The sequence below is a fragment of the Podarcis raffonei genome, chromosome 2, assembly GCF_027172205.1.
Source record: "Podarcis raffonei isolate rPodRaf1 chromosome 2, rPodRaf1.pri, whole genome shotgun sequence".
NCBI classification, from domain to species: domain Eukaryota; kingdom Metazoa; phylum Chordata; class Lepidosauria; order Squamata; family Lacertidae; genus Podarcis; species Podarcis raffonei.
This window is the reverse complement of record NC_070603.1, coordinates 64,438,135-64,451,666: the sequence shown is the minus strand read 5'-3', so window position 1 is coordinate 64,451,666 and position 13,532 is coordinate 64,438,135. Positions and strand designations below refer to the sequence as shown.

General features: G+C 43.9%; 1 protein-coding gene across 1 annotated transcript in view; it reads left to right on the top strand.

Moving 5' to 3' along the window:
* The window catches only part of SPARC (secreted protein acidic and cysteine rich), a 184,248-nt gene that overhangs the window by 130,709 nt on the left and 40,007 nt on the right, over window positions 1–13,532 (top strand). The window lies entirely within an intron of this gene.

Below are 13,532 nucleotides of genomic sequence, written 5' to 3'. Positions count from 1 at the left end.
ACTTATCTATCATCTACCTATTTTGATGTTGCCCTTCAATGGAGGATCACAGGGCAGTTTACAATATGAAAACAAAAAAAATACATATAGTAACAAATAAGAACTATACTCTCCCCTGTTTAAAAGGCCATAGATTCTCTAATTAGCCAAAGGCCTGAGAGAAGAGGAATGTTTTTGAATGATGCCTAAAGATATGTAATGAAGGCACTAGGTGTGCCTCCCTGGGGAGAGCATTCTACAAGCAGGGAGTCACCACAGAAAAGGCCTGTTTTCATGCTGCCACCCTCTAGCAAAGGAGGCACAGGAAGAGCAACTCGCATGACGATTGCAGGGTCCGGGAGGTTCATATGGGGACAGGCAGTCCTTGACGTAATGCAGTCTTAGTTAAGGCTTAGTAGGGCAAAACCAGCACTTGGAATTGGGCCCAGAAACTAGTTGGCAGTTCAGCTAGGATTGGCATTATATACTCAAGCCATCTTGCCTAGGGCAGAACCTAGCTTCCAAATTCTGCACCAGCTGAAGTTTCCGAACCATCTTCAGAGGCAGCCCCATGTATCATACATTGCAGTAATCTAACCTAGAGGTCACCAGAGCACAGATGACAGGAGCTAGGTTATCCTTGTCCATATAGGAGTGCAGCTGGGCCACCAGCCCAAGCTGATGGAAGGTACTCTATGCCACTGAGGCCATCTGAGCCATGTGAGGCCATCTGAGCCAAGGATCCAGGAGTAACCCCAAGCTACATACGTGCCCCTTCAGAGGGAGTGTAACCCCATCAAGAGCAGACCACCTCCCATCTATCCAGTCTAGTGGACCACCCACTGACAGCACCTCATCTGGATTGAGCTTCAGTTTGTTGGTTCTCATCTAGTCCATTACCAAGGCAAGACAACAGTCCAGCACATTCACTGCTACACCTGCAAGTGTAAATGAGAAGTAGAGCTGTGTGCCATCAGCATATTGCTGGCAACGTACTCTCAAACTCTGGATGATGCCACTCAGCAGTTTCATGTTGATGTTAAACAGCAAGGAGGATAAAATTGAGCCCTGAGGAACTCAACATTGAAGGCTCCGCAGGGTTCCTCAAGCATTAACCTCTGGAAATGACCATCCAAGTTGGACCACCCCAAAGCAGGGCCATCCATCCCTAGCTTAGACGGCCGCTCCAGAAGGATGCCATGGTTGATGGTATCGAAAGCCGCTGAGAGGTCGAGGAGAATTAACAAGGACACATTTTGTCATCATACAGGGTGACCAAAGCAGTTTCTGTGCCAAAACTGGGCCTAAACTCCAATTGAAATGGATCTGGAAAATCAGTTTCCTAGATCAGGCCTGTGACTATCTGCTCAAGAACCTTGCCCAAGAAGGGGAGACTGGCAACTGGTCAGTTATTACAGTGGTACTTTGGTTCTCAAAGGCCTTGGTTGTCAAACAACTTGGAACCCAAACACTGCAAACCCGGAAGTAAGTGTTCTGGTTTGTGAACTTTTTTCAGAAGCTGAATGTCCTCTGTTTTGAGTGTTACGCTTCCGATTTGAGTGCCACACTTCCGTATTGATTGCCTCATTTCCTTCTTGAGTGTTACGCTGAGGTCTGTCTGTGTTTGCTATTTATTTTGCGTTTTTGTGGCTCTTTTTGTGTGTGTGTGTGACTGTGTGAAACCCAGTTCAGCTACTGATTGATTGATTGATTGATTGATTGTGTGACTGTAGCACATTGTTTATTGCTTTCATTTTATGGATCAATGGTCTCATTAGATAGTAAAATTCATATTATATTGCTGTTTTAGGGGTTGTTTTTTAAAGTCTGGAACAGATGAATACATTTTGCATTACTTTCTATGGGAAAGCACGCCTTGGTTTGGGAACGCTTTGGTTTGGAAACGGACTTTCGGAATGGATTAAGTTTGAGAACCAAGGTACCACTGTGCTTAGATTTTCCAAATCCAAGGAGGACTTCTGAAGGAATGGTCTTGCTGCTGCCTCCTTGAAGCAGGCAATGGGACTTAACAGCATAATTCTGTATATGTGTACTCCTAGTGAATTCAATTAAACTTACTCTCCTGGCTAAGCATGTATAGGACTGCAGTCCAAGTGTCCATAATTCTACCCTGGATTGTGGCCATATCTCTCCCCCTTCGCGCGCACACACTCCAGCATTAAAGCATTCTTATTATTTGTTTAAGCCTTACTAAGAGCATTTGAGGTGTGTGACAGAATCATGTCCATTAATGCTGCTGAAGAATCAATCTTTTGAAACTTTCTGGGTTTCCTGCGCTCAGTTTCTCCACTGGATCATTTGAGTTAACAGCTAGTTGACTCTTGTTTACCTATTCAACAGCTTTTCCTTTTAGTTTCTGGCTAACCGTAAATGTATGGAAACACTGGGTATTTAGTTTAAAGCCCTTCATCGCTAAAATTAGAGTGTGGCTCTTCCAAGGAAGGAGAATGAAATCAAAACACACAAACAAAAGGGCTTAACTTTGCTTGCTGGTGTAGCAACATTTAAAGTAGTTCTTGCAGCCTGCTGCTAAACACTTATTTGGAATATGTTCAGGATCGCAGTTGCAGGGCACAGGAGCTCAGCCAGTTAGAGTGTGGGGCTGATAATGCCAAGGTTGCAATTTTGATCTCCGTATGGGGTAGCTACATATTCCTGCCTTGCAGGGGGTTGGACTAGATCAGGTACCCCCAAACTCGGCCCTCCAGATATTTTGGGACTACAATTCCCATCATCCCTGACCACCGGTCCTATTAGCTAGGGATGCTGGGAATTGTAGTCCCAAAACATCTGGAGGGCCAAGTTTGGGGATGCCTGGACTAGATGATCCTCAGACTCCCTATCTACTCTACAATTCTATGATTCTAAGATGATAATGGTTTTGGCAGCTGGACACCTGGGGACTTCATACAGCCCTATTTTTTTGGCTCTCACTTCTCCCTGCATTAAATGGGATATGAGGTGCTGTTTATTGAGCATTTGTCTTGATTTGTTTTCAGGGACAATGTTGGCTATTTACCGGGCATTCATTCCAATTTGTTTGCAGGGAAGTTAGATGAGGTGCCAAAGCAAGTGTTATTTTGTACTTTCCAGTGCATTTTCCAGATTTTATTTGTGATTTTACTGTGTGTTTCACGGAAACCACTTAGAGGCTTCGATAAACCATATATAAACATCCTTAAATAAATAGGTAGTCAGCCTGGCAGTCACTCCCCTCCAATTCCAAGCATTCTCCCCATCAACTGAAGAAAAGATCAGGGTGGTCTAATCCCGCTGCCTGCCCACCACCAAAATAAAAATAATAAAAAAAGTTTCTTCAGATTTCATTGCTTAATGAACTAAACTAGAATCTCGGCATACTCTATAAGCAGGCAGTGAATGCTTAGAGTGAGGAATCTGTCCTCCTTTACAGGGCTTATAGCTACCACGTTGCTCCAGAACTGTCCTCTCAGAACCAATAACATATCATTAGTATAGGACCCACAGTTCTCTTTTCCTCTGCCATTATCTCTTGATGGGTTCGGAAAGCCTGTCTTTACTGCATATGTAATTTTCCCGATTCTTTCTTAGTGTGACAGGTTTTAGTTAGCCTCTTCCTCTTCCAGCTCTCTAATAACCAGAATCTTTCGCCTCAGGCCCTTGGTGTGTGGTGTCACTGTCTTGTGCTGCAATATTATGAGTTCATTTTGTGGCGTTTGTCCCCCCCCCCTGTCTTTTTCCTTTAGTATTTCAGCTCTAAGGTATGATATCTGCTCTTTAGCTATCAGGAAGCTACAATATGCAAGACTGGCAACATATATTAATTAAAGGCAAGGCTTTTTTCAGCTGGAACTCACCAGAACTAATTTCCGGCACCTCTCAGGTGGGAGCCATTGCCATTCTAAGAGAATGAGGGACGTGTTTGTGGCAACTCTTTTTCTAGAAAAAGAGCACTGATTAAAGGTATCCTGACAAATACAGATTGGAACAAAAGATGATGGAAGAGAAGATATCAGAAAAGGTGGGGAAGCCAGCTCTTCCTTTGTCCCTGATTGTTCATCTTACTGTCTGGGCACAATTAATAAAGTGGCTTTTTTTAATTTATGAGGACAGTTGTTGATGGCGGTTTCATGGCAATGGCCACCCATGTTTGAGTGTTTCCCTTTCTTTCATCAGAATTACATTTGCCTCTGAATTCCACTAAAAACAGAAGCTCACCATTTGTGCTTTTTTTTAATCGCAGAAGCACTTTGATATCACCGACACCCAATTCTGTAGTGTTTTCATCAACTCTGCATCCAGGAATTTCAGAGTGTGTTTTAGTACTATGACAACAATTATTATGTGTTCTCCCTGTACCTATATCTTTGTGATTATATATATATATATATATATATATATATATATATGCCACTCACGTACTGAACCATCTAATGTAACCTCATAGAAAAACATTTTCATTCCAAGTTGCATTTAAAATTATGAATGTTTATTTCCTGAGTTCAACTGGTTGATATTAAGCAGGCTTCCTCAACCTCAGCCCTCCTGATGTTTTTGGCCAACAACTCCCATGATCCCTAGCTAGCAGGACCAGTGGTCAGGGATGATGGGAATTGTAGTCTCAAAACATCTGGATGGCCGAGGTTGAGGAAGCCTGATATAGCATACAGTGCCCATGATGCAGTGCAACTGCCAAAGAAGCACACATGTGAGAACCTATAACCATTAATGCAGCTGTAGGCCTACGCAGCCCAATGTGAAAATACAGTTGGTAGAGCATGAGACTCTTAAGCTTAGGGTCATGGGTTCGAGTCCCACACTGGGCAAAAAAGATTTGTGCATTGCAAGAGGTTGGACTAGATGATCTTGGAGTCCCTTCCAACTCTACAATTCCATGATTCTACATGTGCATGTAAAAAAAGAACCAGAGCCCAACTTATTTTGTTACATCAAAATAAGCATAATTACTTGAATTGTTTGGAGGACTGACAAGCCACTTCAGGAATGGGCAATTTTGAGCAAAGAAGCAATTCAAATGCAGTGCTTAGCCTTTTCCTGAGCCACTGTTTCTCTATTCCATTTTGACTCAAAGCCACTGTTCCTCCAATGGGGTTATAAGCATATGCAGTGGTACCTCTGGTTATGAACTTCATTCGTTTCGGAGGTCCGTTCTTAACCTGAAATCGTTCTTAACCTGAGGTACCACTTAAGCTAATGGGGCCTCCCGCTGCCGCCGCCACCGCTGCACGATTTCTGTTCTCATCCTGAGGTAAAGTTCTTAACCCTAGGTACTACTTCCGGGTTAGCGGAGTCTGTAACCCAAAGTGTTTGTAACCCAAGGTGTTTGTAACCCGAGGTACCACTGTATTTGTCAGATGTGGAACTTCTGGGGAAGAGATAGTGGCATGCATAGAAAGAGTTAAACGACACACACAGAGCCTGCCACTATTTTTCACTAAAGTGTCCCCTCCTTTTCTTTTAAAAACTGGTTTCATTTGTGTGTAATGTTTCATTAGATCCCCAAGCCAGCAATTTCAGCTCCCTGAAGAGTCGGACACAACTAAACGTCTAAACAACAACAACAGAAGAAACAGCACCACATGTGGAACAACCCATAATTGCTGAATGGGCAGAAATATTTCCTACAGAGATTTGCTGCTCGGGATTAGGAAAGCAGGACTGAAAGCAGACTTTCACACAACCTTAACAGTGGATAGTGGAGGCCACCATCTGTGGTCCAAGTCATAAACACAAGAGTTCACAGAGTCCAGTTGTTTGTGACTGGGGTGGAATCTACACATGTGTTAAAATTGTGAAAATGCTTTTTAAAGACTGTTTTAGCTCAAGGTCATCATCTAGTGTCACAATTGTATACTGCACTTTACAACACATTCAAAACATTTTATTTGCAGCTGTATAGCTGAGTCTCTAGTGTTGTATCAAGGTTGTGTAATGGAGGCACAGGGCCAATCTTGTTTAGACTGGTTTCTGATGAAGATGAGAAGATAACAGTGATTTTAATTTAATATAGCAATCTTCTATTTTTCTTATGGATTTATAAGTTGCCTTCTACATGTGTGTCAAGGCGACTTACAAACATAAAGAAACAGTTTTAGAAACAGTTGAAAAATAACCGAAATCAGATTTAAAAACAATACACAATGAACATCTAAAGCCAGAGTCCTTTTCATCTGACTGGAAATGTTTGTCAACTGCATTCAGTTGTTTCTGGAAAGTACAAATTGTGAGCACCTGCCATATCTTGACAGGGGCAGCCACAATGAAAAGCTTGCTCCTGTGGAAGGGGGTTCTGGTATGTTTGGGACTCTTAGGAAAAACTGGTCTGCAGAATGCATTGACCTGCATGGTATATAAGGAATAAGGTAGTTTGTGGGCATCTATGGGCATTTCATTGTGCTGTGGTTCAAGCTGCCATCACCTGAAGCAGGGTGGGGCAATAATATTGAAAAGGGAGAACTTCCAAACTGTTTCTATTGGTGGATGAGATTCAATTCCATATCAGCGAATTCAGGTTGTGCAATTAATGTTGATTTGGGACTCCTCCAGAACAAATGCATTCTGCACACACACATGCCCCACAGTCAGGGCCGGATTTAGGTTTGATGAGGCCCTAAGCTACTGAAGGTAATGGGACCCTTTATATGTCCAGCTGTCCTTTGTCAACAACAAATTGTCACTGTTTCTTTTGTTGAATATATGCTATATGGTAATTTATGGACCTAATAGGTATCTAAAGCTATTTGCACATAACAAATAGGAGCCTACACAACACAAAACACTGTTGCTGTAGGTAGGTTTTATTTTATTTGTTTTTTATCTTATATTTTGGAAATGTACATCCAATTTTATTCCTTTACCTTTCTTGGGGGCCCCCATGAGAGTGGGGCACAAACTATAGCTTGTTTAGCTTATACCTAAATCCGGCATTGCCTGCAGTCAGATTTTGTGATGGGAATAAGACTTGCTTGACACAATGGCACATAACTTGTGTACAAAGAAATCAAGAGGAACGCTCCATAAAAAGCAACCAGAGAAACAAAATATGCCTTGTTGCTGCCTTGGCTATTCTTGCCTCATTTCTCCGCCCCTTTAATACTCTCGTCTTGCTTTCTTGTGCTCCTTTAAAGTCCTTATTTATTTTTCTAAGGTCTTATGCGGCAACAGAGATGGGGGTGGGGGGAGTGACCAGCTGTAGCACCGAGGGAATTCGCCAAGCAGCTGTTGAAATATAGAGGCATCCCGGAAATGCTAGTACAAATATGCAACAGATTGTGGAGGATTATAACTGTGAGCAAGCAAATCTAACAAAGGGAAGCCAATGCACAGCTAATCGATAGGCAACTCTTATGAACAGGCTTATAGTTATATTATTTGAAGGACCCAGGATTAATTTATCATTCAGTTATGTCTGCCACCCAAGAAAAAGTGGGTGCAAGCTGGTCCTGAAATGGGACCTGCTGCCTTCTGTTTTCTGACCACATCTACTACAAAATTAAAACTGGCTTTGAGTCATTCTGTCTTCTCCAAGAACTGTAATTCTGGGAAAGGGCAATAGAGAACTGTCATAGTGGATTCTTACCATCTCCGGGAACCACAGCTACACCCTACTTCAGCAGCAGCAGCAGCAGCAGCAGCAACAACATGGAAAGGGACCTGTTTTCCTGCAATGTTTGCTGCAATGTTTGAGGGCCCAGCACCTCACAGATGGGGTCCACCATCACACAGTTTCATCCCCAGCAGTTGCCATGTCAACATCATGCTCGGCACTCCTCAGGAGAAGGGAAACACTGAGAGTGGTGATATCATGCCACAAGGGATAAATGTGGGCCTGCAAGGGCCACGCTCCCCCTGTAATTAGGCATTTACTTCTAAGGGAACAAGACTAAGACTGGGCACGCATTACGACTGCTGTTTCCAAACAATGGTCTTTTGTAGGGCTGCTGGTTTCAAGCAATGGGCTATGATTCTATACTATTGCTACTTTCTGGCAATGGTCTATACGTTGGAAGCATCAGGTCAGTAGTGCTGCTCTTCCCCCAACAATCATGACTCAACTCCACACAAATGGCGTCCTTGGGATCTACACACGACATTCAGACTTGGCGCAACTACATCAAAATCTACCACTTGGAATTGAATAAGACCGGCAGCTTCTAAGCAAACTGCTGGTATTTCCACAAATCAGTATCTTTCTGGAAGAACAGGCATGTACTACAAGACTCTTTGTTCTTAATATCCTTTCCTGTCACCTGAGTGGCTTTCTCCCCCAGCCGTGAGGATTTATTAGTTAGCACAAAGTTGCTCCCACTATCTAAGGGATAGCTCAGTCGGTAGAGCAGCGGTTCTCAACCTGTGGGTCCCCAGATGTTGTTGGACTACAACTCCCATCATCCCTGAGCTCTGGCCTTGCTAGCTAGGGGTGATGGGAGTTGTAGTTCAACAACATCTGGGGACCCACAGCTTGAGAAAGGCTGCAGTAGAGTATGAGACTCTTTAATCCATGGGTAGGCAAACAAAGGCCCCGGGGCTGGATGCAGCCCACTCACCTTCTAAATCTGGCCCACGAATCAGCGTGTTTTTATATGAGTAGAATGTGTGTTTTTATTTAAAATGCATCTCTGGGTTATTTGTGGGGCATAGGAATTCATTCTCCCCCCCCCAAAAAAAAATATAGTCTGGCCTTCCACAAGGTCTGAGGGACAGTGGACTGGCCCCCTGCTGAAAAAGTTTGCTGACCCCTGCTTTAATCTCAGGGCCATGGGTTTGAGCCCCACATTGGACAAAAGATTCCTGCATTGCAGGGGGTTGGACTAGATGACCCTTCGAGGTCCCTTCCAACTCTACATTTCTATTAGGAAATTGCCAGGATTTCAAAGGCAGAATTGGCATCTGGGGGGAATTTCTGAAAGGCAACGCTTTGTCCTGGATCTTAGTGTTTTTGTTTTTTAAAAAGCACAACAACTTTTGTATTTTCCTAAGAAAAGCTCAACAATTTCGATGGTTTTTTTTTGCTTTTGGGGTGTCCTGGTTTTTACTTTTTGAAATATGGCAACCCTATTTCTATGATTCTGTGATTCAGTGTTTACAATCAAAGCCTCGTATGTACTGGGTGGTGTTATTTTGGAAATTCACTTCCCAGGCAGTGGGAGTGCATTTATACAACTTCTTCTCTCCCAGCCCCATTTACCCATAAACCAAATGAACCATTAATTATAAGGAGCTGAAAAGCTCAGGCTATTTAAAAACATCTGTAAAGTAACCAGCAACACTGCTTTGGTTGCAGAGTGTGGGGAAAACAAGGCAGGCGTATGGATTTTTAAGGGTGAATGGGAAGATTTAAGGGAATATATGGCTCTCCTTACATGCCCACTGTAGGATCAATACTTACCACCTAATGTGCTTTTGAAATCTGCTCTGTACAGTAGATACAGGCCTGCCTTTGAAGAGTGTGCAGAAATTTCAGCTGGTGGAGTACGCAGTTATGTAGACAGGTCCCTGGAGTATGATTACACAAGTGCTCCAGCTGAGAGAGGCATTATCTATCTTCACTTACAACAAGTGGCCCCAGATAGAACAGCACATCTCCACCTGCATTCAAAGATGTTTTCAGCTAGTTCTGGGGGACTCAGCTGAGCATCACTCAGCAGACATAGATGATGGACACCAGGGCCGTCTTAAGTATATCCAGCGTCATGGTGCAAAGATCCCTCCTGCGCTCCCCCCCCCCATTTTCCAGAGTTGCGGACCTTTTTACGGCACTGCCGGCAGCTTTGCGGGGCTGGAGGAGGCAGGCAGCGGCTGGAGGGTGGCTCCTCTGGCAGGGAAGAGGCAGAGGCTCCGGGCATGGCGCTGCTTTGGCGAGGGCAGCAAGCTGATGCCGGGAGGTGCCACACCCAGCCTCCGCCTCTTCCCTGGCGCCCTCCAGACCTTGGTGCCCTGGCGCCCTGCGCCACTAGCCTCTATGGGCAAGGCACCCCTGATGGACATGAAGAGGCATATTATCCACATTGGCTGCCAACATGGGAGCTTGCTTCTACATGGATTATGGCACAGGTAGCCAATGTGGTGCTCTCCAGATGTTGCTGGATCGCAGCTCCCATCATTCTTGACCATTAGTGGCTAGGACTGATGGCTAGGAGTTGAAGTTGAGCAATATCTGGAGGGCACCATGTTGACTACCTCTTAATTAAGGGAGCAGTGGCAAATAGGCATTACGTCTGAATAAACCCAGGGATCATTTCGCCAACAAAACGTAAACATGCAATGATTATTAATGGGGGGGAATGTAGAGCTGGCTTAACTCTATAAAAAAATCGAGGATCGATGCTGAAGACCAAAAATGATTCCCTCTGTTTCTGAAGTTCACGCTGTAAGTGCTGCTGCTGAGGTAGCCAAAAGCAATTGCGCAAAATTATTATTTATTTGATTTAGATACCGCGGCCCTTCATCAAAAGATCTCAGGGCGGTTGAAAAGATAAAAGAGCAAACAGTGGGCTCAAAGAATTCTGGGCGCTGTAGTCTACCCCTCACAGAGTTACAATTCCCAGCAACTCTTAACAAAGGACAAGGCCCAGAAATGCTTGAGGGAAAGAATGTGCTCTCAATGTGCTGTGCAAGTCCAATGCATATGCAGCCACAGAGTACCCGTTAACCACAGAATCCTGGCTGACTGTGATGGAGAAACAGAAAACCAGGGGGCAGGAAAATGTACTGGAGGACCAGGAGTCCTGTACAGAGAGCACTCTATGCTGCAACCTTTTGTTGCAGGTCCTACTGCTATAGCCTAACTTGTTTTTATTTTGTGGTAACTTCATTTTGTGGGGTGCCATCTGAATGTTCTTTCAGCTAGGGACAGGGGAGAACTTCAATTCAGCTGGCACTGAAAGGTGAGCTTGCCCAATTTGCATTTTACTAAACAATGCACGAGCTGAAACAGCGCTGCCCTTCAAAATTGCACACTTACCCAGATTTCGCCCTGCAGCGAAGTAATGCACACCAAAAAAATGCATATACTGTGGTAAAGTGTGCTTATAAGTGCATATGTTACTGAAAACAACATACAAAAATGCATCATATTGGGAAAAACAGATTTGCAAAAATATGTATATTTGGCCAAAAATGCTTGCAAAAATACATACAGCAAATTCACACAAAAATTCTAACATATTTTCATGAGGGCTTGCTTATTTTTTTATTTTTTTAAAGGAAAACTGGTGTAGAAATGTAGAGAACTGGGGGAAACGAGCAATCGAGAAAGATCAAAACTGACCAATTTGCCCATCCCTACTTTCAGCTAGGACCATTCAGTTAGATTCTGCTTTCCTCAGTTACCAGCTGAAGAAGTTGTGTGGGGTGGGCTGGGGCAGGGAGAGCAACTGAATTATGAAGAGACTTTGGCAAACAAACTGAGCTCTCTGTTGTTGTTGTTTTTTAAAAAGTTGCTGAGGCATGGCTCTCAATCCCTGAGTCCAGCAATACTGAATCTGCTCTTTAATAGTCCTTGATAGACAATATCCCTCTCATGAATCCTCAGAAAGGTACTGTGGATCAAAGGCGGACCATTAACAGCGGAGAAAATGTGGCACTGTGACCTGATGCAACACAATCTTCTGATTAGGATCATGACATCTTTTTCGCAGGTGGGCATTGAGAAACTGCTGGCCAGCGTGTGAAAGGGACACTTTGTTCTTCTGGAGCTGAGAAGAGGCCCAGGGAGAAAAACAAGAATGCCTTTCCCGATTCCCTTTTAAATAATCCTCAGGCAACGCTAAGTGAGTTAATAGCAGCACATCTGGGCCATGTGAGTGAGACTAGGGGGACTCAAAGGCAGCCTCTGTTGACATTATAATGCTGTAGTCCCCTAGCGGGATGATGTGTAGATACTTTATGAAGAAAGCAGTGTCATCCAGCTTTACTTCATTATGCCCATCTGCAAAAAAAATATTATGAGGGCTCGTCCTTGTTCCTCTTTTAATAATCATGAAAAAATGTTGTCCTGAGGCAGTGCTTCTTTTTTGGTTAAAAATGAGGTGCTGGGTGGTATTAATCATATCTCTGGGGTTGAGAGGGTCTTTGCCCACCCCTAAAATATTTTGGTATTGAATGGCACTGCCATTCAAATGGTGTGTGTGCACCGCATCATGTGATCGATTATGCAGAGCGGGGCATGCCTTGCCCCCCCCATATTTTATTCAAGTTGGCACCCCGTCATATCTTGACAAAAGTATTGTGGGCGCCAACACAAAATGGCTGCCATGGGCAACAATAAAAGAGGTGACTGTACTTCATACTATTGAGTTCTCTCTCTCTCTCTCTCTCTCTCTCTCTCTCTCTCACACACACACACACACACACACACACACACACACACACACACAGCACTGCCCTTAGGCAAAGGAAATAGTAGAGGAGGAAAAGGTTCCTCCATACTGGAATTACTTCATCTCCAAAAGTTAGACTGCTGAGCTATATAAATACATGCAGCCATGGACTGTGAAAAGAAATGTCAAGATTAACAGTGGCTTGTTGGCTTAGAAAGCTTGGGAATCAGAAATCTTACAGGTTAACATTTATTGAGCAAATCCAGCCTGGATGATCTCAATAGGCAGCTCAAACATATTGAGTGAGGTTTCCCATAGAGCTTGAAGCACCTCACTCGGAGTCAACAAGAGCTGGACCCTTGACAAGGCTCCTAAGCTGCACTGCTATTGATCGGCCATTGTCCCCTGTGAAAGAAATCCTGCGCCCTCAAAGATACTTCCTGCTGTAGCTGCTCACTCCTGATGCAGAGATGCTAATCGGCTCTCTTGAAATGGGATGAATTTATCTCTCAGGCAAACAAGAACCAAAGGATCACAGGGCTGTGCTTGACCTTTTGCAAGCGTATTCAGCCACAAAAACTGCATTTCTGCATCTCATTTTGACTTGTTTTCTTCCATGCCTGCTTTCAGGTTTTTTGAACCTCCACCGCCCTCCCCCCCCCAAAAGAAAATCACCACCAAACCAAAAACAAAAACAGTGTGAATGGCTTCTCTTTCTGAAGTGGGAGCTTGAAGCCAAGCCTGGAGCCAGCTCGGAGAAAATTGCTGGAGCAAAGGGAAGCGACACAACAGCTCTTGGTGGTGCTTTTGCATTCCATAGCTAGGGAGAGCTGAGCTTTCCTGTCTTTTATTTTTAACTTTGTCCTGACCAGTCTTCCTGAGCCGGTTATAGTGATCCTCCAAAATAAAAATATTTGCTCACCTGCCGGCGCGTTTATTAGTGTCCTCATCAATTAAACCTATTCAGATGATGCTGACATGCTGATTTTAGCTGCTATATTAGGGAAGTCCAATAAAAGCACCTTACCCATCTTGGGCTGGCAACGCCAATACAGATATACACTGTGATAGCCATAAGACAGGACGTGTGTGTGTGTGTGTGTGTGTGTGTGTGGGCAGGAAAGTGGTTTGCAAGCAGAAGTCTTATTAGGGAATTTGTCAGGTACGAGGGAGAGCAGCAGCGAAAGAGCTGGTCAAAGCATCCAATTGTAA